Source organism: Canis lupus, chromosome 34, assembly GCF_003254725.2.
Source record: "Canis lupus dingo isolate Sandy chromosome 34, ASM325472v2, whole genome shotgun sequence".
NCBI classification, from domain to species: domain Eukaryota; kingdom Metazoa; phylum Chordata; class Mammalia; order Carnivora; family Canidae; genus Canis; species Canis lupus.
Genome location: NC_064276.1, coordinates 30,285,459 through 30,313,363, shown reverse-complemented (window position 1 = coordinate 30,313,363; position 27,905 = coordinate 30,285,459). Strand labels below are relative to the sequence as shown.

At 33.6% G+C, this 27,905-nt stretch overlaps 1 non-coding gene across 1 annotated transcript; it reads right to left on the bottom strand.

Moving 5' to 3' along the window:
• Positions 1-16,393: 16,393 nt before the first annotated feature.
• On the bottom strand, positions 16,394-16,501 carry LOC112646028 (U6 spliceosomal RNA). Its single transcript, XR_003127439.1, has one exon. It is a non-coding gene; the product is annotated as a U6 spliceosomal RNA (small nuclear RNA).
• Between the last annotated feature and the right edge of the window lie 11,404 nt (positions 16,502-27,905).

Genomic DNA, 27,905 nt, shown 5'->3' with positions numbered 1-27,905 from the left:
TTCTAAAATCAATAAATGAGGAAACGACTTCCTAGAAATTTCCACTAATACATATAAAGCACTTTGTAAATGTTGGATACGTTATGAGCATTCAATGATAGTTGGTTTCTAGTCACTTTATTTTGGAATCATGACCTTTTTTACCCTAATAGGATACATTGAAATAGGTAAGGATATAAATACCTTGATCTACTGGTGTATAGATACATTACTTTAAGCTATTAAATAAAATAATGTTCTGATTAAAGAAAATTGTGAAATATCAATTAAAATATTGAAATATCACAATTTTCTTTAATCAGAATATTATTTTATTGGTATTGAATGGTTTTATAAAAATTTTGTTGTATTTTACATATTTTCCCTTCAGTCCTTTATACTTAGTAATAATGGCACATCTCATTTTTTTCTAAACAATTTTTTTTCCACATACTAAGTTGATTTAAGAATTTCCCCATGAAATTATTTGGTCCCCATAAGCATCATTATTGGTGACTACACACAATTCCCATTGTCTTCTGTTATAAATAATAGTGTAAGTATCATTTGTTCCAAAACTTTTTCTGGTATTTCAAAGGCAAGTGATTTTAACATATCACTTATATCACTTAACATCATTTGTAGTTCTTTTGATTGTGTCAAAAAGTCATGGTTGCTAATGTCAACATTAGCACTAGATGATAGCTTTTGCTTTTCATACCCCATAGGGCTTTTTTAAGTTATTCTGACTTTTTTTTTTTTTTGCAAATATAAGACATCTTCCACCTCTGACACAGTATTAACAGTAGTAGAAAAATAATTGCTATTAGAATTTAAAAGTTATAGCATTTATTGGATATAATGTTTCAGGTATTACATGCTCATGATACTGGACATATTCTTTCAGAAATTTCTCTCCATTTGGTTTTTCTTGATGAGTGTTTTTGCCTTTATTTTATCTTAAAATATTTATGTATTTTAAAACTGCCTTAAGTCACTTGGGAAACAAATTTTTGGATTAGTAAAGACAACTAAGTCACTCTTACAATTATAGTGGAACACATTCAACTAGAAAAAGAATTGCCTAATTAAAATGACTTTTTGAGGGGTGCCTGGGTGGCTCAGTTGGTTAAACGTCTGCCTTCAGCTCAGGTTTTGATCCCAGGGTCCTGGAATCAAGCCTCACATTGGGCTCCCAGGTGGGAACTGCTTCTCCTTCTCCTTCTGCCTGCCTCTCCCCCTGCTTCTGCTCTCTCTCTCTGTGTCAAATAAATAAAATCTTTAAAATATAAATAAAATTATTTTTGAAACAATTTAATAGGCTTTTACATATTACATGATTGAATAGAATGAATTTGAGGTAAATAGGCCATATAGAGAAAGAAGATAAATTAAATAATTAGTGCTAGAATTTTACTATTCTTTAAATGTTCAATTAAAAATAATGTATTTGAATATTTGTATTTTCAAAAATTCTGTTTTCCTTCCAGAATAATCACCGTTTATATGGCCATCACACATTCTTCTTATGCTTGATATATGTCACTTTATCTAATTCTTATAGCTTTACGTACATCAATTAAAATACATAAGGGTAAGATAACAAGTCAAGTTTGTCGAACTTTATTAGGCCTCAAGGTAAGGCATTTATAGCTCTGAGTAAACACAGGAGCTTTATTTTTCACAATTCAGGGAAATTTGAACACTTACTAAAATTTCTCAAATCAATTCCTTAATTCTTACTTCTATTTTTATTGCTTTGTTTAAGCTTACTCGAGTACCACTGATACCTTAATACTAGGTGCTTGAACTCCACTTGAGCCACTGAAATTAACTACAAATGATGTGAAAGAGATGGTGGCTAGAAATTGGGAAGCAGGCATTTCTTTTGTTAACTTAGTGACTGAATGTTTTACCAAACATTTAATTTCCAAAATGACCAATATTGACATTATTTCTTCATATGTACATGAGTATATTTAAATATGTATGTATGTATATTTTATATTTGTACATAAAATGATTTCATTTGATAGATTTGAACACTAGATAGAAAGTCAATATTTTATCAGTATATTTATTGCCTTGTTTTTTCATGAGCATTAAAATTTAAAAAGTAATTATAACTCGGTAAAAATGCAGTGTTTCATGTCTATGTGTAACTTCTTATGTGAAAAAGCCCGACCTCACAGCATGGTTATCTAGTTCAGTTACAATTTCTTGAACCCTCTGAAAAAAAATATTTATGCTGTCTCGTGAAACAAAATATATAGTAATATCATTCAAATTTTGAAAACTTTTAAAGAATATGTTGATGCTATGAATGATTTGTATTAAAAGTAATTTCAAAGAAATGTCTATATTTTTCATGACTCCAAAGCTATGAAATGCATATTGGATGTTGAATATTTTAAACCTCAAAAAACATGTAATTTTTTCTTTCCCCCATCCACATGGGCTTTATTTGGGGACAGTTGGGGGAAGGGATTGGGGGGAGCTAGGACTGTGGGTTGATGGGGAGGGCCTTCTCAACTTGCTTTCTAATTTAGTGTGTGTTGCCTGGAGGTTAGGATGAATGAGAACAGATGAAGTTGTAGCTCTTGGGTCCATCTTTGTGGATCTCCGCTCTAGGTCGCAGTCCCTGGTGTGGCTGGCCTTCCAGCTAAGGGGATCTCTGTAGTCCACCTGTGAATCAGGGCGATGGTGTGAGTCAGTAGGACACATCTGCCCATGATCAAGGCTGAGGGAGGCCACTGGGACCCCACGAAAGACATCCCTGATGCTGAGTTCAGAGGACCAGGAGGACACAGCTTGCCAGCATCATGCCCTACTCAGGTGTAACAGTGATAAGCCTCTGCTTGGACAGCTCCCTCAGCGTGGCCAGATTGGCCAGCAAGTCCAGTTCACAGCCAACCAGCACAACCTTGGCATTGGAGCAAAACTCTCCCCTTGCCGCTTCTTGAGGACACTGTCCCCAAGCCTAAAATTGATTACTGATAAGCACGATTGCCTTTCAGTATGTTCAGTTCACTGATATTGGCATGAAAAACTTCAGTTATGGTGAAATCAAATTCAAAGGCCTTCCTGAATTTGCTCAGGATTTTCACAACCATGGTCAAAAATACGCCAGAATTCTGGAAGTGATAGAAGATACTACTTAAAGTTCCTCCTTTGAAAATATAATTGTCTTTTTCTATGTCCTCCTTTTTTCTTTTGTTAAGAATCATGGTGTTTTCATAGAAAAAAATAAAGAAATGGAGGAGCATATGAATTCAATGATAAAGGAACAGCACAAAAAGTGTAGATTAATCAGTCTGATGGCATTACATTGATTATTGAAGAGGTAACTAGTAAAAACCTAGTTTTGAACCAACCACTATGTTATTTAATTTGTTGGAAGGGAGATTAAATCGAGAGGTTAAGATGGTCCCATTTCATTTGCCTCCATCATATAACTCAGAACCTCAGAATCACTCTGCTAAACACCTGCCAGGTGGAGAGTTATTGTCAAAATTGCAACAAATCTATCCTAAATGTATCAGAAGAGAACATAAAAAAGACAGGCATGATGTTGCCAGGAAAATTATAGTAATTTTTCTGTTGATCCTTTGTTCTGGAAAGTTCAGCCCTCATTTCCTGCACTATATTTTTCTCCATGGACTTCCTCTTTCCATCCAATCCGAGTGCCCACAGATCTCTGTAGATTCTTTGGAAATTATTTATAGAGGCCAATAATTTACCAGATTAGTCGGTTCCTCTTCTTGAGACCTAGACCTTCTTGTTTTCTGTCTCTTTTTCCCTGAGGAACAGAAATACCTTAACAATGGAATATATTATTTTCTTCTGAAAGTAATTGTTTCTCTGAACTAACCTTAGTTCATTTTTCCTTCTCAAACTCTAGTCTCAAAAGGGACCTGGAAAACCTGTTTCTGAATCCAGTGTCCTCCCTGGGGTTGAACACAGTCGGCCATGTGGGGGCTTGGTCACATTATTGCTTCTCAACAACAGTTTAGTAGCGTACACGGTCAGAGCTCCCAGGGCACCTTGCCGGGCTGATAGTCACGAGGCACTTAACTAAAACAGTCCCTTGGCTACTAAAGGACAAGTTGAAGTATCAGAGGCTCTGAGATACATGTGGGGGCATGCTTTCTAGGTCCCAAGAAGAATTAAGAATCAAATCTTAAAAGGTTTATTGTGCTCAAAGGGACCATTTTGATGTCATGTTTTGTAGCCAAATCACCTGACGTTTGTGTGGGTCACTCTTGCCCACAAGAGAATGTGATTCCCAAAACAACCCTGGTAATAGCTACTAATAGAAATCATTATTTTCATTGTATAAGTTGAAAAAAGAAGTGTGGGGAAGCTCAAGTTTCTCATTTTAAAATAGAGGTCACACATTTCTTGCAGGGTTGTTATGAGTTTATAAATGATTCAACTCGCATAATGCATCGAGCTAAAAGGACAGGTTTAACACATGGAATGTACTTAATAACTACTTGCCAATAGCGGTATAATGAAAAGTAATATTATGTTAAAAATTTTACCTGGGATTCCCATTTTCTGATTTGTGACCAAACATAATTTCCAGTACTCTTGCTCAACTCCTTATCATAATTCAGTGTCATGCTTGGCACATAATAGTCAATCAAAGTTTTCCAAGTACATAGGTGCTTCTAAAACTCTGTATATGAAAAGAAATAATAGGTATACCAAATAGCCAAATATTGCAAAATTTACATTTTTTTCTTTAAAACTATTATTATTTCATAATTGGAGAGCTAGCAATGGAAGAAAGGAAAATGATTGATAATAATACCAGAACTACATAATTTTGGAGTTAGTTCATGCATATGATTTATTTCATTATTGAAGAGTTATATTTTTTGAACCATAAATGATAGTTGGTAGTATTCTCTAGGGGTGGTGGAAGGGGAGGAGGGCGGGGGGTGGGGGTGACTGGGTGGTAGGCACTGAGGAGGGCACTTGACAGGATGAACACTGGGTGTTATTTTGTATGTTGGAAAATTGAACACCAATAAAAAATAAATTTATTACTAAAAAAAAAAGAAAGTTGGTAGTATTCAAAACTGCCCATCTTACAGTATGAATATGCCATTATATTAAATTCTGAGAATTAAAGATTATATTCTTAATATGTGAAATATACTGTGCAGTGTAGTTTTATGTTGATGTTAATTGATATTAATCATATGATAGTTTAAACTCTAATTGGATGTCAAAAGTTGTACATGCATTAAGCCACTCTAAGCATTTCCTACTGAGAAATATTTGATAAATAGGATAACCATTTTCCAACTCTAAGCCTTAAAAAGGTATTATTAATGTAATTTTTACTTTTGGCTACAGATATATGGCATGTTACATATTACTAAACTCTTAGCTTTTAGTTGCAGTCAGGATTTACTGTGTACCTTGACTTTACCAATCCGGCATTTGTTATTTGGTGGGTGAATGAGAGTGAGTTTTTTCTCCAAAAAATGAAATTCAGTGGTCTTAAATTTGTAAGTAATTGTTTTACATTTTGTTTCAGTTAAAAAAAATAGTATCAATTGCTAGTACTATTCATAGATAATAAAATATATTTCCTATCAGGTTTAATAAACTTCTTTTCTTAGTAATTCTAATCATTTTGATCTAGAAGTTCAGTTCAGAAATAATCCCTAATCATCCAGGGGAAGAAAGATGAAGAAAACTCAAGATTTGTCTCTGTCTACTTCACTTTGTCCTTCCCACTCATGGATTCAAGGTGTAAAAAATATGTCCTTCTCCCTCTTGAGCTTATTAATTCTAAATCTAAGATAATCTCTCAATAATCAATGACATAAAATTTTGAGGTAATAGTAAAAGTTGCAGTAAAAGAATAAAATTCATTAGGACACCTGAGGATTAAAACCAGTAATTTAGCTTCATGTGAGCTATGCTGTTCTTGAGACTTTTAGTAAAATAAACTTCAAAATTGTTTTTGAATTTATGGTATGTACCTCGGACTTGAATTAGGTAACAGCAGTGGTTTTTACCCAAGGGTGATTTTGTTCCATTCAGGGACACTTAGCAACATTGATGTCTTGTTTGGTTGTCACATACGAGGAATCCTATGGGCATCAAATGACTGGAGGCCAAGGATGCTGTTAAAACATTATAATGCAGGGGATAGGCACCTCCACAAACAATTATCTGGCCCAAAATGTCAATATTGCCAACATTGAAAAATGGTGGGCTGCAGTGATATAAAGACGAAGTAAACCTAGCCATGTATTTAAAAATTGGAACTACAATATGCTAAGCTCTATGGTTATCACTTTGCACAATGTTATCTTATTGCCATATGATTATGTGAGAAAAGGCTTTACTCACAATTATATGGCTTTATGTGGGTATCAGCAGACTCCACTTGTTAGCAATGGGCAAGGCTTTACATCTATTTACCCATGACCTAGCTACTACTAGGAGATATATTTCAACTGAATGCAAGTCATATAACAGTTTGCCTACATAAAGACCTTTCTTAGCATGCAGGCTCAGTAACAATCTCCATCCCATTCTCTAGGCTCCGCAAAGAACTAGCCTTCTATCCTTGATGTGCTCTCACACAATTCTCATTGCACGGAATGCTTTTCTGACACATGCAACAGTATTCGAGCAGAAATGTCAATAAGATTTCTTGTCAACTTTAATTACAAGTATGATCAGGATCCTAAGTTTTAGGTGCATTTCTAAAGGATAGAAGTTAGTGGTTGCTCTAGATTCTTTTATCTGGTATGTATAAGGTAGAAGCCTGAAGAAAATATTTCTAGCCAAGGTACAAACCTTGAATATCTCATTTAACAATGAAAAAAAATAATTAAATATTTATAATGCTAATTAACGAACTCTTTGATATTTAACAAAAATAAAGATAATTGAAGCCATTGGAGTAGCTTCATGTTGATGTGGATGTCTGATTAGAATCTTTCAAACACTAATTTGCCCCTCGGGGGGTAAGTGTATATTTCTGATCAGTTAAATATTGTGCACATGCTGAGATAGTTTAAAATAAATAATAGGCAATCTTAAACTCACTTATATCTCACAATTACTCATTTTACTCAAGTACAAAAATTGATGTACAGAGAGCTTCAATACATGCCCATTATTACAAAGTAGTATATTACTAATCAAAATATGACAAAAGCTTGTTTAACTTCAAAGTTCTCACTCTTATGCAATATATAATTCCTTTTATAAGAGCTACTACCCATGTGGGCAGATAGATAATAACAGTGCAATTTAATAAGTGTAACTATAGTGTTTTTGTTCAAGATGTAACTGAACCAGATAAAATTGCTATATAGTTGAGTTGGAGGAAAAGAAGGAAGAGCCATTACCATACCTTTCTGGAAATTCATACCCTTATGGTATGGAAAAACCAGATTAACTGAAGACAACACTGGCTATTACTGTGAAAATATATCTGTGAAGATAGAAGATGAAGTAGTGCAAAATTAATTTGCTGCATTAAATAAGTTGCATTAATAAGTTGCAGAGTACTACAGCCAAAGGGAAACATTGATGGATTTTAAATAAGAGATTTACATCTTTAATAGATCTCTCTGGCAAATGCAGGGATGACTGATTTGGGAAGAATGAATTTAAGATATGTGTGAACCTCAATGTTTATAGCAGCAGTGTCCACAATAGCCTAATATGGAAAGAGCCCAGATGTCCATCAACTGATGAATAGATAAGCAAGAGGTAATATATATCACATATGCATATACATGTATGTAACATATACTGGAATATTACTCAGCCATCAAAAAAGAATCCATTTGCAACAACATGGATGGAACTAGAGGGTATTTTGCTAAGTGAAATAAGTCAGTCAGAGAAAGACAAATACCATATGATTTCATTCATATGTGGAATTTAAGAAACAAAACAGATAAACATAGGGGACGGGGAGGAAAATAAAAATAAGTGAATACAGAGAGAGACGCAAATCATAAGAGTCTCTTAACTTGAGGAAGCAAACTGTGAGTTGCTGGAGGGGAGTTGGGAGCAGAGATAGGGTAGCTGGGTGATAGGAACTAAGGAAGACACATGATGTAATGACCACTGGGTGTTATATGCAACTGATCAATCACTAAGTGCTACCTCTGAAACTCCTAAAGAAAAACACTTATGTCATAGATACTTTAAAGCTGATATTATGGTGTATTTCAATATATCATTTTGCCAAAAAATTACTTTTAGTCATAAGGAAAGAAGGCTCAATGGGTTTATAGTCAACAAATATTTTCTGTGCCAGATTGTTATTTCTCTCCTAGATTATAATGAATAATAAGTAATAAATGTAACACCATGTTTTGTTTAGCCACTATTATTGTGCTCTTTCCACAATTCATTCATTTTTCTGTTTGCTTTATTCTTTTAGGTAGCTGCTTATTCCTATTTTCCAAAGAGTGTTATGTAATGCTACATATTAAGGCAGCATGTTCTATAAGGTTCATGTTCTCTGTCCTTACATAGCATTAACCAGCGATATGTTATGAGTCAGTTTTTTTTCATATCCTGGAATAAAAGTGTCAGTGACTATCAGCAGGTTTTCACACACATAATTAATCTCATTACTGAAATAATGGTTTCCCAAGTGGAACTCATCTTCAGTTTTGCAGCCTGAAGGGTATCCTAATGAGCTATTAATTATTCAGAGTGAAGTTGAAAATTCAGGCCAATTAGGTTTGGTGATTCTATGCACATGCACAGTAAGGTGGGTAGAATTATTCTTAATATGTGTATTCAGATTTAGATGTAGATGTACTCAAGTAGTTAAATTGGAATTCTATGACTGAAAATTATAATTCTCAACATTAGTTTTCCATATAATTTCAATGATCACTCTTGCTATCATTTCGGGCAGCACTTAATCCTGTAGAGGGTGAGAATAATAATATAGCTCAGTATATACCACATACTCTATTAAGTGTTTTACATTTAGTTATCTACTTTCTCTTTTAATCCTCATAACAACTCTATGAAGGAATATTAATCTTACACCATTTTGAGAGATGAAAAATTTGAGGCGTACAGAAAGACAAAGTAAACTAAGTTGACATAACTGATGGTGGCAGAACTGGATTTAGACTTAGGTGTTCTGGCCCTGGAATTTGTGATTTCAGTTGATAAGATATTGAAAGGTAATCTTGTTATAAATATTGTTTGATCTCCTCTAAATAAGGAGATGCAAGTATTGGTATTTTACTGTGATAGCTACTTTTTATTTCATTCTACTATGGATAGTCACACTCTTGTGTATCATGACACTGTTGTTGAAAATACAGAAAAAATTATTGGAACATAGACCATTTTAAAAATAACTAAAAGCAAAACAACAACAAAATAGCTTATAATGCAGTGCTAGTATTCAGTCAGCACGCAAACAATATTTGGAGAATAAATGGAAGGAATGACCATTGGTCCATCTGGATTATCTACATAAAAACTGAATAAACAAGGCTCTTAGATAGAATTATTTAGTATTATATATTGAGCATGAAGAAAATGTGTGCTATGAACAAATTATTGAGTTTTAGTATTATTCATCCCGAGCAATTTTTCTGATATCAATTAAACCAGAGTACCATTTTCCTAGTTGTTCATTTTAAAGTAATTGTTTATACTGCAAAAATATATTCATTTATACATGAAAATATATTGCAAAGTATACAGTTAAGAAAATAAAATCACCTGTAATGAAACTATTCAAAGACCACACTGTTAGCATTTTAGTGAATATTCTCACATTTTAATTTTTTTCTTTAAAACCTGTGTTAATATTTTACACTTGAGATGAGCACCAAGTGTTGTATGAAAGTGTTGAATCATTATATTGTACATCTGAAACTAATATTAGGAGGCATTGCCATCCTAATGATAATAAGTGTCAAAACATTAATCATATAAATCATGGGACTGTATAAGAAACTTATGCACACCTTGACTCCTTCCGCTTTTTTGACTAATAGTTAATTCCCTGGGTTCTTTTTTACTGCCTAGGTAGGCAAATTCATAAACAAAAACAAAACCATGAATGTCCTGCAAAAGTGATTTCTATAGGTTAGAAGTTAATTTTTTTTAAAGATTTTATTTATTCATGTGTGAGAGAAAGACAGAGAGAGAGACAGAGAGACAGAGAGACAGAGACATAGGGAGAAGTAGGCTCCATGCAGGGAGCCTGACGTGGGACTCGATCCCAGGACTCTAGGATCACGCCCTGGGTCGAATGCAGGGGCCAAACCACCGAGCCACCCAGAGATCCCCAGAAGTTATTTTTTTTTTAACAAAAGTTGCCAGTAGTTGCTTTTACTTGATATGAGACCATCAACATCTAAATGCTAACATGATTAATTTTCTATCTAAGCATAACTGGTAAAATTTTAGGATGCAATAATATTATGTACCTCAAATACAACAGTGTTAAATATGCAAAAGAGTAGGTTTAAACAATAGAAAGTAATATGCTCCTTTTAAATAAATACATTATTTTATTTTCACTTTCAAATGTATACAATGTACTATTAAATGCGCAAATGCTGTATTCAGCTTCATTAATGTTTATATGTTTATATCCTTATAACCCTGGAAATGTAATTTTTAAATAATAGACACTATTTAAGTCTTAATTTCCTTTCCAAAATATAGATTTCATGAGAATTAAAGTGCAAATACTTGGCTGATTCAGTAAAAAGTGATCCGCTGTATTGCACAGTTAAGACATAGTCCATATCTGTGTTCATTAAAACTTGAATTAATTTGTAGTGAAATATGATCCCTTGATAATAATTATTGATAAAAATTAAGCAGTAAAATATGGAAATATTTTCATGAGTAAAGTACACGTACTTGACAGTTTTCCTTAAATGAGGATAAGATTTGAATTATGGAATATTATTTATAGAAATTTAATTTGATTAGTTTCTAGTAACACTACATGAATCAGAGATTATCTCCAGCTTCAGATTCATAACTCTAGGATCCTTTCTGGGTTTAAATGCTTTGAGCTAAATTCTAATTTTACCTGATTAGCTTCCAAGAGCAGATGCTAAGTAAAAAGTAATAGCTAATATTTACGAAGCATCTCCTAACGCACTAAGGACTACTGGGTAAGATAAGAGATTATCTTATTTCATTTCATGACACTGCAAGGTAGTAAGACAACATTTTTGCTTCTTTATGTGTTTGGAAACTGAAGGAGTGAGTTAGGGCCATTCCCTTCAAGTAACAGAAATGTATTTGAGTCGGAAAATTGGAGAATTTATTATGCAGAAACAAGGGCAACAATCCATCTGGACCTCAGAACGGACCTGGGAAGGTGTCAGGATCTAACCTTCAACTTTGTGTGTATGTGTACAAGGTTCATCTACTATGCTGACCTATGATTTTTAAGAAAATGGTTTTAACCAGAAGGTTCTTTTAAAAATTTATTTATTTATTTGAGAGAGAGAGAGAGAGAGAGAACACAAAAAGAGAGGCAGAGGGAGTGGGAGAATCAGGCTCCCTGCTCAGGAGGGGCTAGATCCCAGGACCCTGGAATCATGACCGGAGCTGGAGGCAGACACAGAACCCACTGAGCCACCCAGGCACCCCCAGAAGAACTTTATTTTCTGAAAATCTATGAATCTCAAAGTTAAATATCCAGGACAGAAATCCAACTGTGGTTGAAGCAATTTTAGTCAGTTTCAGGGAATACATACCTGATTGGTCTGTCCCTGTGTGGAAGTGATACTTTACAGGTATTGGTGACAAAGATAATCTAAATGTTACCTTTCACACAGAGCCTCAGGAAAGATTAATTCGCTAGTAATGTATAACCAGATGTCCTCAGATCTGATTGGAAACAAAGAATTTATCCTTCATCCTACACATTTTAGACTCCTTAACCTATATATACATATATAGTGATTTTTTTTACTAATTTGTTGAATTTCTTTTATAGCTTAATTATCAGCTATAAGATTGCTTTGTGCAGTGTGTACATGCTTTCTATTTAGAAGAGAATATTAAAAATACAAACTTTCTTCTTTGAACTTACTGGAGGAATATGTAAAGCCATATACAAATAAATCTGACTTTAACCAGGATGTTTTATTAAAAACTTGACAGCCTATTATGTCCTTCTAGAAGACTTATATTTTAATGAATTACAAATCTAAATTGCACTGTAACCAATTTGTCTTTTCCTTACAGTGGTCTGGAAGTGGTGGTAGTAATTCCTTTAAATATTAATCAGGGAACTGAAATTATCTAAGTAAACAATGTCTAGCAACCCCTCCCACACTCCATTTTATTCTTCACATTTCTTTCTTAATTTTTTTATTATGGTAAAAAAACATGTAAAAGGAAATGTATCCTTTTAATAAAAATTTAAGTGGGCAGAATGGTATTGCTAATTATATATACTTTGTGGTACAGTAGAAACCTAGAACTTATTCATTTTGCATTGATTGAAATTCCATATTCATTGAACAGCAACTCCTCAGTTCTAACTCCCTCCAGCTGCTGGCATACGTTTCACTTTCTGCTTCTACATGTCTGACTACCTCATATACCTCATACGTATGGAATCATTCAGGATAGGTCCTCGTGACTGATTTCACTTAACGTAAGATTGTCACAGATGATACCACTTCCTTCTCTTTAAAGGCTGAATAATATTCCATTATATGTATATACCACATTTCCCTTTATATTAACATTCATGGTCATTTAGGTTGTTTCCAATTCTCGGAAATTGTGAAAAATGCTTTAATGAACATGAGAGTGCAAGTATCTCTTTGAGATACTGTTTTCAATTATTCTATATAAATACCCAGCAATGGAATTGCTACATCATGTAGTAGCCTTATTTTAGTTTTGTGGAACCTAATGCTATTTTCCTGAGCTGCTGCTTCATTTTGCCTTCCACTAATATTCTCTAAGGGCTCTCATTTCTCCACATGCTTGCCAAAACTTGTTATTTTACAAATAGCTTAAATCCCTTGACAATCACAGTTGCTCTTGGCCCTATACTCAGAGAACTTTAGTCCTCCCAATAGTGGTGTAATTAAAGGACATAGATGGAGATCCCTAGGATTGTACCTCAGTGTTGTGGCTGGCAGTTGGTCTCATTAGACAGTGTCCACACAGGATTAGTTATTAAATACATAAATGTATCTTGTTAAGTATTAAACATATATATATTACAATTATATTTATTATATTATCTGTGTATCTTCATCCAGGTATTTTCAATCTCATGTTGGACAGATATCTAACAAGCTCTGTTCTTGTACTGTTCCATCCCTACCGTTCTGTCTGCTTCTGTCGTTGGGTTAAAGCCAATGGAACTTAACCCTTCATTCATTTAAATATGTTTTTCTTTATTATTTTTAATTGAATTTAATAAAAAGAAACTGAAAAAATAATGCAAAACTTTATAACAGCATGGTAGCCAGGAGTTACTTATTATCAATATTAATTTATTGGATCTAATAGAAACTACTAGTACTTATATTTTAATTATCCCTGAGGCTACTACTGTTTTATATCAACGTCTGAAAATTAGTACTGCATCATTAAGGAATTATAAAACTATCTTCTGCATCCTTAGTTGGAGAAAGAAGAGAAATACTTAGTGCATTTTACAGATTTTTATTAAAAATGTGTAAAATAATAAAAAAGTTTTAAGTTTATTTTTTTTTAATTTTTATTTATTTATGATAGTCACAGAGAGAGAGAGAGAGGCGCAGAGACACAGGCAGAGGGAGAAGCAGGCTCCATTGTGGGATTCGATCCCGGGTCTCCAGGATCGCGCCCTGGGCCAAAGGCAGGCACCAAACCGCTGCGCCACCCGGGGATCCCAAGTTTTAAGTTTAAATGAATTAGAAATGAATAGCATAATTGATACTACAAGAATAATGGTTCAAAGACTTGCTTTCCTTTGGTGACTAAGTATAATAAGTTTCATTTTTGAAAGATGGTTTTTCTCATAGCAAGTGAGAAGTCTGAATACAACATATTTTTTTAGTTTCAATTAGCCAACATATAGTACATCATTAGTTTCATATGTAGTGTTCAATAATTCATCAGTATGTATAACACTCAGTTAGATACCCTATAGTCACCAACAAGAGAGAGTAGAATAATGAACTACATAAACATATGATAAACCAGACTATAAACTCTTAAATTTCAGTCAGTTATTATTCCATCATGTGTATCTATAGTTATGAATTGCTATGACATAAACAGTGGACTAAACATCATTTCAATGTTCCTCTAACTGGTATATTGGGAAATAATAGAACAAAAAATCCAGATAAAAACAAACACACAAACAAACCAACACATCTCACATCCACACAACCACACACATATTGACATGTTATAATAAAAAGAATATTCTGTATTCTAATATATAAAGTAAATACTGACACAAAGAACTGAAGAAGTAACTTTACAGAGAGATTTCTCAGATACTTCAGTTTTACATACTGCTAGGGCAGTGTGCAGTGAGAATTTCCAAGAAGTAGGCATCCTGTGTTATCTTCACAGAGAGATTCAGAGAAAACTTTTTTGGATCACTTCTGTAAACACCTTTCAGAACAGGACTGCCAGTTTAGGAACTAAATACATTTTAGATTTATGGATAAAACACTCTCTATAGGGCAAAACTTAGTAATTGTAAAAGTTGAGGCAATGAAACTCTATGATTATTCATGATTTTTTGCCAATAAAAAAAGAGATTAAAAGAGATTCTTACATGTAGATTAGAACTTGAGTGTGCTAATAAAGGGGAAAGGCATTTTTTAAAAATATTTTATTTATTTATTCAAGAGAGACATGGAGAGAGAGAGGTAGAGACATAGAGGGAGAAGTAGGCTCCCTGCAAGGAGCCCTATGTGGGACTTGATTCTGGGCCCTCGATCAAGCCCTGAACTGAAGGCAGATGCTCAACCACTGAGCCACCCAGGTGTCCCATGGGAAATGGCATTTTTCCCTTCTTCCCAGCTTCTAGCTCAATGTCGTATTTCTCACTCCAGATGTAGGAAAAAATGAAAGGGATCTAGAAAATGGAATAATAGAATGGGAATCATGATACTTAAAACTGGACTTTTAAGAGCTGAAATAATACTGAAAAAAATCAAAATTTAATTTATTTATATTGTTTTTTTTTTTTTTTTTTAGTTACTGTATATCGCAGTCACTTTTAAAAGATAGGGTGACTTATTTTATAAATTTTTACCTGGATGTTTTTACCTCCTAATCTCCTTTATGAAACATGCACCATAGACAATACAGTCAGTAATATTATAAAGTGTTATTTGATGATAGATATTGACTGCATTTATCACTGCGAGCACTGAATAATCTGTAGAATTGTTGAATCAATATATTGTACACCTGAAACAAATATAACGTTGTATGTTAATTATATTTCAATAAAAGCAAATGAAAAAAAAGAGTGAGATAAATTCTACTTTTTCCATTTATATTTTAAAATAAAATAAATTTGTCAACACTTAGTAAAATGTATTCTTAAAGTATTTTGGATCAAATAGCATATTATTATTCTTTTTTTTAAAGATTTTATTAATTTATTCATGAGAGACACAGATAGAGAGAGAGAGAGGGAGAGACACAGGCAGAGGGAGAAGCAGGCTCCATGCAGGGAGCCCGATGTGGGGCTTGATCAGGATCAAGCCCTGGGCTGAAGGCGGGTGCTTAACCGCTGAGCCACCCAAGGATCCCCTGCATATTATTATTCTGATATCATTTTTCTAATGTATTTTTTTTTTTAGTCTCAAGATTCAGCATATTTTAGAAATACCTTTCTTTGGTTAACACATCAAGACACTATTTGAGCATTTATGTACAAAGTTGCCTTATCTCTATATTTTATAATTCCTATGTAAATAGGGCACAGTGGCTAGGCCATTTTCATATGAATAAGTCAGGTATTCACAAATCAGTATCATTTTCCAAGTATATTCAGTTACCCTTTAAATATGCTAGATATATACTGTAAGAAATTTATAAAATAATTTATAAATTTATAAATTTACAAATTTATAAAATAAGTAAACCACCAGTTTCTTTAAAAGTTGTCAGTGTTGTTTAACAAATTGGAAATAATCATCCAGCAAAATATTTCAGACCTTAGTCATGTATGTATAAATACTTTAACAATGAAATGTTGGCCCTTGTATATGTTGTACAGCACTGTTCCTTTCATATTGAAGGGCTGCGATTTGTAACTATCTCTTTAGCAAAGAACCACTACTAAATATTAGCAGCAAAAGGAGCAATGGATAGAACATAATGCAACATGGAAGTTGTACTAAACAGGAATATATTAAATTTGTGGTTAGCCTTTTAAAATATTTTATGTGTAAACACTTGAGTGTCATCATTGTGCAAGGGCCATGCCAATCTTCTTCCAATTGTTCCGATTTTAGTATATGTGTTGCTGAAGCAAGTACACGTTTAGACACTTGAAAGACCAGATTATAAGCTAATATTTAAAAGTATGAAAAGTTACATGGTGAAATTGGAGTGGCCTAGTATATTTTCCCCTCCTGAAAAGAAATATAAATTATGTAAATAATTTCATCCTATCCATCCCTTGTGAATGGTCACTTTAATAACAAGCCATATATTCTTCAAAAATAATAAAATGATAAACTCTTAATAAAAAGAAAAAATAGATATGGAGATAAATTGCTTTAAAATCCCAAGGAGCCGCAGATAGGTTTACTTAGAACAAGAAAATTTAGTGGTCATATTTACTACTTATATTATGTCAATATTTTACTGTATCTTAGGTTTAATTCTGGTAGAAATGCCAGGGCTGAGGACCCTCAGTTCTTATGAAACTCACTTATCACTTCTGTCCTGAAACAAATTAAGTGCATGTTTTGGAAAATTAGTCCACATTTCCATACAAGAATTCTTAAATATATAAATACCTGGAAATTTTCAATAATAATAATTATTAATAGTTTCAATTTTATCTGGCTAAGTTTATTGTGGATCAGTATGACAGTCCAATGATTATGATCATTACTAAAATTTATAGTCAATATGAAGAAAATGCATGTTATTAAAATATTTTTAAAATATCAAGGAATAGAGAAAAGTATAATCTGCCCTCTCTCTACTTTGAGACACCCACTTTTCACATATCACTGAATATCCTACTGGGCAATCTAATGTAAATACGTGCAATTGCCTACTCATTTAGTTATTTGTTTGTGTTTGTTTTTACAATGATTGGATTATGCTACATAGATGATTTTATTTTATTTTTTTCTTACTTAAAATAGTAGAGAGTGTTTCTAGAGCAATAATATACTAGTTCAGTAAAAAATAACTAGTTCAATTGCCCACTTGCTGTTGATATTTTAATATCTAGCCTGCAAAGTCATCAAGAGTAGTGTGATGTATTGTTGGGCAAATGGACTTACATTTATGATTTCACAAAGGCTGTGTTGGAAAAATACTATTTAGGAATGACAACTGGAAGAAAATACAGCTATCTCTTTTGAGATTCTAAAAGATGTTGTTTGGATTTAGCAAGATGACTAGAGTGATACTTAAGTTATGTGAGTTTGGAATTTGCTGAACTCTGCTTCCACATAATGTATCAAACAACGACCCTTGGATGTCTCAGTTGTATTTCTGCAGACTTGTCATTAAAAAAAAATTCATCTAACATAGCATAATAACCATTTCATGAAGATTCTTGAGTGGGAAATGTGTTTCTACTCATTAATTAGCTTGCTTTTTTATCTTATGGGTGTAAAATGATTAACCTGAATGTGTCCTACTTCATGACGGTTAGTCCAAAACCCAAAGATTTGCTGTCTTCCTTTAAGCATATCTTTTTAATAACTTGCTTATAAATGGTATGCAATTTAAATTTTAATACTACCTTCCTTTTTTTCCTTCACTTGATTTTTCTGTTATATTTTTACCACCTTGCATATATCTTGTAAGCTATTTCAAATCCTTTTTATATTGAAACATGGTAAAAATAATTCCATAGAAAAAGACATAAGTAAACTAATAAAATCAGCTCCTTTGTTTATGTACAGATAATTGGGGGGGGGAGTTCACATTTTGGCTCTTGGGAATTAAGAATATTGGTAATTTTTTTGGTTTCTGAATGTGGCTTATGGGAACAGAGGTTTGTGGATGAAGTATGTAGTTATGAAGTTTATGTTGCAATGAATGCTAGCCACAAGGCAAACTCATGCTCAAATTCTCCTGTCAACCTCTTCAATTTAGTTAATTTATGAATTTAACAAGACCCCAGTAAACTTGATAATACTCTTTGGTTTTAGGGATTACAAAACAAAGCAAAACAAATAAAGCGAATTCCTGCTCTGGACCTAGAATTTTACATTTCTGCAAGTAATCATAATCCCTTTTAGTGAAAAATGATATTTAGAATCTGCCATTTGGATGATAGGGTATTGTTGCTCTTGGAACTGGTCATCATCCATAGACCTTTTGCAATGAACAAAGCCAAGGAATATGTATAATTTAAAAGAGAAAGTATATTATGAATTATAGTGATTTTTAGATTTGAATTTAGAACTGTAGGGTTTTGCTTATCCCTTTAATCTACCTTTGAATTTTTCTCATACACTTAAATTTCTAGTCTCTAAATATTAATGTAATTATTTATTTGATATGTTTATTTCAGAATAAAGACATTAGAATACCACTAACAATATTACTAAAAGCTGTTTAAAGTATTTTTCAGCCCAGCTATTTTCATCCCAAGTTTATTTATTTTGGTTTATTTTATAATCAAATTCCTGTGCTTAAAAGTTACTTGAATATATCCTCTACATCATGGAGCCACCAACTCATGTTTATTTGTTCTATTTTTCTCATAGTTTTTAGGGATTGGTTTTATTTTCTACTTTGATTTAATTTTGTTTTATAATTATGCAAAACCTTTATAAGCTTCCAGTGCCATATCTACACAGCAGTATATTCAGAAAAGTAAGCTTCTGTCTGTTACTGACTTCTCATTTCTGTCCTCCATAAACTATTTAATTCACTTAGTGGCTTGTTCTTCCATTTGAAATAATTTCACAGGTGTGGACATTTAGTCATTTTTCTGAAGATAGTTGTTGCCTAAATAGGTTTTAATCATATTCATACTTTATTATAATATCAGAATCCCATGGCATTCATAATTGCCTAAGTTAATTTTTTAAGACATTTATTTATTTTAGAGAAAGAATGCATGCATGTGCATGCAGGGCAAGAGGCAGAGGGAGAGGGATCCCCTGATGTATTGTCTTTTATTAGTAGAACTGAAATGCAACAACCTACCCAAATCATTTCTAGGTGGTAATTATTCTTTTATTACTATGGAGAGATAAAGAGAGTACAGGGTTGGATGAATGATTGGAAAGACAGATAAATGATAGACAGAAAGATGGAATCTAATGCTATATACAAATAATAATAAATATAAAGTTATATGCACATAAAGAAAAGTTGAGCATTTTCCTTTCCCAAGCCTTTGAAATATGTAAGATTTAAAAAAAAAGGAAAGTTAGGATATTCAGGGAACAAGGTTAATGATTGAAGGAGACCATAAGGCACTAAAGTCAGGTATCAAATGTGGTTCACTTCTTTTATCTTTGAATTTAATTATCAAACAAGTTTATGCTATCTGAGGTTTAAGTATAATATTGGGATATGAAAATATACAATAAAATTCATAAAAATCTAAACATTCTATTACAACCACAGTAGTTTTCAATCCCTAAATTTTTAGTGTACATTTCACCTTTTTTTGTAATGGAAAATTTCAAACACATAAGGGAACTGGTATAATGGACTCTTTTTTGCCTGTCACTCAGCTTCAAAACTTATCAACTCTTGATCAATCCTGGATCATGTACATCAACCCCAACGCCCTGCCACCGCATCCTTAACTCTGTTACTACTGGGTTGTATCAGTGTTTCAACATCAGACTATTTCATTCATATTCCTTTTAGAATATATATCTGTAAAATATATGACCTTAATAAAAATTTATCCACTATACTATTTCATGCCTAAACAAATTTAACAAAAAATCCTTAATATTGGGACGCCTGGGTAGTTCAGGGGTTGAGCATCTGCCATCAGCTCAGGGCATGATCCTGGAGTCCCGGGATCGAGCCCCACATCAGGCTCCCTGCATGGAGCCTGCTTCTCCCTCTGCCTGTGTCTCTGCCTCTCTCTCTCAATGTGTCTCTGATGAATAAATAAAGTCTTTAAAAAATCCTTAATATCATCAAATATCCATTTTGTATTAAATTTTTGCAATGGGATTATAATTTTTATTATTATTTATTTAAATCAGAATTCAAACAAATTTTAAACTTTATAATTTCTTGATTTGGGGGGTATGTCTTGTCATTGTTCTCACTTCTTATATCTAAAATCATTTCAGTTCTTTCTGTATGCTATGTACCATTTTTTATTGGAAAGCCTTTTGTTATCTTCAGTCTCCTCATCTGGAATGACTTTCCTCCCATTTTTCACATGGCTAGTTATATTTAATCCTTTGAGTCTCATTTTAAATTTCAGCTGTTTAAGAAAGAATTCTCTGTTTACTTATTATAAAGCCTGATCCCCTCTCTCAACTGTCTTTATCTATATTCACTGTGTATTTTTTAAAGCACATTATCTCTTTTTAGCTACTCATTTGTTTCCTTATCTTTTAATTTGGCTTCCTGCTGGAATAGAAGCCATACACATTTCATTTTTCAGCAAATCCTCAATGGTCAGCACTGTGCCTAATTTACGTAAACTCTCAAGTGTGATTTGTTTAGTGAAGGAGTAAATAAAGCCCTTACTTTCATCCCATGACATTGGTTTCCTACATCAATAGAATGATAAAAATTGTCCAATGGGAATTCTTTCACATTTCTATTTTTCACTTCAAACATCACCATATTTTTCAATTATTTTATTCTCTCCAGTTTCAGAGAAACACTTAACTCAGTTACTTGAACAACCGGTCTCAACTCTGCCCAGCCCTGCCTGGGTTTCTTTTTGTATCTTTAGTTTCTCTCTTGTCTTCTAGTGACTCCTTCTACTCGGCTGCCAAGAACCCAGGAAATTCAGTCCTTGACTGTTCTCCTTTTTCTTGCCCTTCTATGTCTGATGCTTTAAAACCATAGGCTATTCCCTGTACTATTTTACAACCCACTTCATCATCTAATGTGGCCTCTGCCAACAGCCCTCACTAAAATGTTTCTCAAAAAAGATTGATTTATCAATCACAAACCTCTCTCTTAGGCTTTATTCTGGCTAGCCTTTCTATCACATTTGACTCTGAGGCTGTCCGCTTGAGATTCTTGAGGCAATCTTAACTCTTAGTCCGTTGTGCTCCTTATCTTTTGATAGTCCCTCTTCTCTTACCTTACATTTAAAATGTGAACATATTTCTAACTTAAGTCCTAATTTTTTAAAACTATTCTCACTGTCAAGCATCTACTTCAATGTTAATCTTCCGTATAGAAATTCCATTAATTATTATGTTTTATATACACTAAGTGCTTAATAAATGTTTTGTCAAGTAGAATTGACTTGAAGTGGTGGGTCTTAATCCTAACCTTTGTTTTTCCAGATTTGAATATATTGAGTGGGACTGGCATGGCCACCCCAAAAGTAGTTGCCTGCTGGATTGGGTCAATGAGACATAGCTGACTCAATGGACCCTTCTTTTAAAAATGATATAGTCTGTAAGAGAAACAAAATCGTTTTCTGCAAATGTTCTACTTGGACAACCAACCATACTGGTTATCAGTCTACATTAGTGGAGGAAGGAAAATGTGAAGAGGACTGCTAGAGGCAGTATGGGTTTTATGCAATAACCATGTCCTTTTAAAAATATTGAGTGATAAATAGTTTACAAGTGCAATATTGAGGGATCCCTGGGTGGCTCAGTGGTTTAGCGCCTGCCTTTGGCCCAGGGCGCGATACTGGAGTCCCAGGATCGGATCCTACATCGGGATCCCTTCATGGAGCCTGCTTCTCCCTCTGCCTGTGTCTCTGCCTCTCTCTCTCTCTCTCTCTCTCTCTGTGTCTCTCTGGTAAAAATAAATAAAATCTTTAAAAAAATAAAAATAAAAGTGCAATATTGAATTAAATTAAGTGATTGAAATCTTGATACATTTTGAATCTAATTTAAGACAATTTGTTTTAAATTAGGCAGTCTCAGTCTTCTTAACACACCCCAAACACTTCCCAAAATGATATATTTTTTAAAGATTTATTTATTTGTTATTTTAGAGAGAGAAAGAGACAGAGAGAAAGCGTGCACATGCATGGGGATGGAGGGTCAGAGGGAGAGTGAGAGAGAGAATCTCAAGCTGACTCTGCACTAAGCTTGGAGCCCAATTTGGGGCTTGATCCCACCACCCAAGATCATGACCTGAGCTCAAACCAAGAATTGGGCACCTAACCAACTGATTGAGCCACCTACATGCCCCTCACTGATATTTTTCAAACATTCTGAGATCTGAGACATTTTTAGGAATATGGTTGTTTCTGGTATGTTAATATTTCTACTTCTAATCAAATTATATTGCTAGACCTCAGCCTTAAATGTGTTCCTTAGTATTTTTAGTTTCCAAATATACATGGAGGTTCTGATAGCCATCTCATAATCCTTATACAGAGAAATACAACATGTTTTGCTAGTAAGAATTGTTTTGTACATGGAAGGAGAGAGATTGGATCAAGGCAGTAGAGTGGGCATACAACTTAGCCCCATCCAAATCACGGAGAGTACTTTAAATAGAGCCTAACAGTTATAACATGACAAGTGTCATATATAGAATGTTTTTTTTTTTTTTTTGAGGTATGTTCAAAAAATGGAAAGTACTGATTTCAGAGGGATAGAGAAATCAGGGTCTGAAGTCATGGCCTGAATCTCAGAAGAAAATAGAACAATTCCAGGCCCAGAAACAACAAATACAAATAAACAAAGGGAAATGCTGGGATATTAATGAGACTGATTAAACTAATTAAAATACTGTCTTTAGAAGAGCTGGCTCTGGTGGACCCCAGCCTTTTTCTCTTCTATATATGCTTAGTAGGTGACTGGTTACTCTTCGCTGAAACACTGGAGCTAATTTCCAAGCATATGACTAAAGGACTAGGAGCAGAGTAGTCTTCCTGTGCACCTTCACTTACAATGAGGGGAAGAATGAAAATGGAGAAATGATTAACCTGGGTATATTCCCTCTGAATAATGAAGTGGGCTACGATAGGGAGCTGCTAAAACAGATACCTGGAATCTAGAAAGAGAGAAGTATCCTGATTATATGATTACCTAGAAATTTAAGGATTCTGACAATCCTAAATCACACGACCCATACATCCTGCCTCTTCAATCTCACATCCCCACCACCCATACATTACTGTTACATGCTCCTGTAATGGGGAGTTCTGTTTACTAGCAGCATACAATGATTTCATTTGGGTGTCAACATATATTCCATTTATCTATAACTACTCTGATTCCCTGCCCCAAACCATAAATATGGTTTGAAGGAAAACATGTTTTGAAGGAAACAGCACAATGAAAAAATTGTAGAACAAATCTCAATGAATTGGTTAATAGAGGAAAAGCTTTTAAAAAGTATAATGAATATAATGTATAAGTATAATGAATATGTTGTATAATGAATAACAACCTTAACAAGATTCTAATCTGGATGATATTGATTCCATAGACAATTATCAAATTATAAGAAAAATATCCTTTATGTATAAATCAAACCAGAATACTTGGAGATTATTTTTTTTTCCCTGAGAGCACCATGCCTTTAAAAAGAGAGACACAAGATTGGCTTAGTGAGTTTGAAAAGGGAATTGATAGATTGCTGAGAAAAATACATCTCCAACTGTCACACACATCTTTCAAAATGTATAAAATCTTTTTACAAAAGTAAAAAAATAAATGCTAAGAGAAATAATAAAAAAAATATAAAGCAAAATTGGGAAGCTATGATATCTGTGTGGTAAAAGATTCCATAAGGACAACAGAGAGCATAGGCAAACCAAGAAGACAAAATAGTAGAAACTATTTCTCTGAGTTGAAAATAAGCAAAAGATTTTAATTTGATAGAGGTAAGTTGGTTGATAATTTTAATATTTTGATATCATTGCCTAATAGCAGGCAGTTGAAATTGTTGGTCAGCAGTTTAGCTCATGGATTAAAGATTCTGGCAGAAATGTTGAAATCAAACATCATATACAATATTGACTTTATAACAGTAAACAAAATAGTTATATGTAAAAATATTATATAAAAGATATTACATGAGAGCCTAATACATTGTAGCATGATGGAAAATTATCTTATTAGAAAAAAAATTATCTTATTAGATGTATCTGCTTTTACACCTGTTTTGTGGTATTGAGGAATGATGGTGAGATAAAATAACATAGGTCCTGATGCACATTAACTGCCTTAATTTATAATAATTAGATTTGATGGTGCAAAGTTCCCTCATATCCAAGAAAAATTAGATTTATAATAAGGTAAGTTTGTAAAAAAATGAAAACAATGTGAGAAATGGCAAAAATAAATCTGATGCCCAAATGCTTAAATCAGGATTTATTACTGGTTTCAAATTAAGGCCTGAATTTTGAAATGCGTAGACCTAAGTTTTCATCAGGAAGTAAATGTATGTAGGGTAATTAATAAACAATGTGAAAACATATTGGCAAAATCTATAAATACAAAGTAAGCCCCTGTATAGCAGTCTCTATCAATAGTTTAAAGCAGAATTTCTCAACCCTGGCTGCACATTATCACCCTCTGGGGAGATTTAAAAAGTATCACTGCTGACAATGCAATCCCAGAGATTCTGATTGAATTGGTCTGGATAGCATTCTGGAATGGCAGTTTTCAAAAGCTCCCTAGGAGATTCTAATATTCAGCCAAGGATGAGAACCACTGGTTGGAATTAATTGTATGGATTATTAGTCAATATTAGCACATGTATAAATATATAAAGAGATTTTATTTTATCCTTAAAAAAATACAGAAGCAAGGTGTGGGACAGAGCCTTGCATGTTCCCTAACATATTTCTATTTCTGCTTTGTTTACCACCAAGGACAAGAAACTCATAGTGCCTGGTAGCCAGTAATCAAATAATTATTTGTTGAACTGTGAATTGAACTCTCTCCTGAAGTTACCTAATGCACCATTCCTTATGATAGTCCCCGCCCAGTGATTTTAAATGTAGAGAAGTCCTTTCTCTTGGCATAATCAGTGTAATTACTATTCATATTTTCTATACTCGTTATAGCTCTATTAAAAATAGGATATTATGTTTATACCCTATTTCATTCCCTTGGGATCCTCAATTACATGGATTTACCTATATACTCATTGTCATTACAGTAGCTCATCTCTCACTCACCTCCTATTTATCGCTGTTTATAACTTTAGACTAGGTAAAGAAGAAAAGCATTCATATTAATCTAACAAAAGAAACACGGATACTTTTGCACATGAAATAAAATTCATATTAATTGGAAGCATCTTGGTTAATTTTTTAGATCCTCATTGCGAATGTTTTAATTGTAGGCATTTTGGAGGAAAGCAAGCCATAGGCCAATTAGAATGTCCTCTTTTTTCCATGGCCAACCATCTGTGGTTCCAACTGTAGTGTATTATAATAACTTGAGAAAAGAATTTAATCTTTCATGGTAAGGAAGCAACAGAAATGGACAAATGAGATAAGCCATAGACACAATATCTCATAGACTCAAGAATGATCCTGTATTAGTTTGTGTGTGCCTATGACTACCACAAACTTAATAGTTTGTAACAGTATAGGTTTATTTATCCCATATTTCTCATGGATTAAGAGCCCAGGCACAGTTCACTGTAGCCTCCACTAAGAGTCTCACAAGGCTCCCAGGCCAATCAGATTGCATTGATGTCTGGAGACTTGACTGGAGAAGAATCTACTTCTAAGCTCACTTAAGTTTTTGGCAAAATCTATTCAGTTGCAATTAATAGGACTGAAAGCTTCAGCCCCTTCTTGGCTGTCAGCTGGAGTCTACCTTCAGGTTCTAGAGGCAGCCCACAGTTCCTTATCACATGACTTCTTCAATTTGACTGCTTACTTCAACCCTCCAAGGAAAGTATCTAGCACCAGTTTGCTAAAATGGAGTCCTATAGTATATAAACTAATATTAATAGAATGATATCTTCTCTCCTTTGCCACATACTGTCCTTAGAATATGGTTTTAAGTCCCTTGTCCACTCAACAGGAGATTACATAAAAGTGTGAACACAGAAGTAAGAATCATTTGGGTCGCCTTGGGATATGTTTGCCAGAGGTTTCAATAACCATAAACTTAGATTATGTGTGTAGGGAGAGATGTTCATCCTGGATGGAATACTAGAGGAATTTCATAAGGATATAGAATCAGTAAGCTCAGCCAATTCCCCCCTCCTCCCATACATAAAACTAACAAGAGTTACCTCTTGTGTAAAGGGAAGTCAGTAGGCCCTTGCACACACAGTGTTCCCTATTCCTCATCCTCTCTTGAAATCTGACCCCTTCTGCATTAAGTTGCTAAACTATTTTAGCGTATTAAGATAACAAAGGTTTAAGTGTTGCTCATACTCCATCCATCCAGGCGTGCTGCTTCCTGTCTTCCTCATTATCTGGAAAATTTTTGGTCTCCTGACATGGGAAAGAGTATATGGCAAACTATACACCTAGCTCTCAAAGTTTCTACTGGAGGAGACACATGTCACTTTTCCTTGAATTGACTAACCTAAGTCACATGGCCAACACTTAATTTCGAAGCGGTGGATAAAGAAAGAGTATAGTAAAGAGATGATTTACTGCAATGAAGACGACTACAGAGGGGAGGGGAGGGTGTTCCCAGTGAGAGATGGGAAGCCAGATCACTCCCTAGGTTGGAAAGAAACAAACATCTATGCTTTCAATGTTAAACTAGCTGAAGGTGAATTAATAAAATCTTTATTTCCTTAAATTAATCCTCTCTAGTGCTTACGTAGATAGCTTGGGGGTAGCTCAAGAGCAGAGGACTTCTCTGTTTATAGCACTCTGCTCCTGTCTACAGTAGAGGGTCCACTTGTACACTTAGAAGAAAAATTGGAATGATTTATATATGTATCAATGCTGCTTTCATAATTTTCATTTCCCTTTAGAACTCAAGTATTTCTATTCTTCCTCCATACATTGCAACATTTTACTCAGAGAGGAATAATGAAGGGAAGATATACTTTTATTTTCTGATTATCATTCTCCACAATTTTAACTTAGAAACTTATGGAGAATTTAACTTAGAAAATTATGTTATGTGTATCTGCTCATATAGAAGTTTTGAGAATGACCAGAGAACAGATAGGTAGGTTAGGTAGGTAGGTGGATGGATGGATGGGTGGACAGAGAGAGAGAGCAAGAGCTCAAGAGAGGAATAGATAGATAAAGGGAATAAGAAGCATGCTAAGGGATAATATTATATATTTTTCTTCCCAGATTTCTTGGTAGAGTTGAAGAAATGGGAGTTTTAAACAACCAAGATTTTCATTGGTGCCTCCCAAGGGCACATCCATATCCTTATTTTTTTATTTTCTTTCTTTTGTGTGATATGGTACTTGCAATTCACTATCAGCAAAACAAGGACTTAGGAAAAGAAATGCCATCTAAAAGAGATGTTGTATTTTAGAATTAAAAAATGTGGAGGTTATTATGATATTCAAAATGATTATAATCAGTGAAACAAACTAAAATGGTGATAAGCATAAATTATCTTAATCAGATTATGAAGATTAAAAATCTTATTTAAAAATAAGATTTTTTT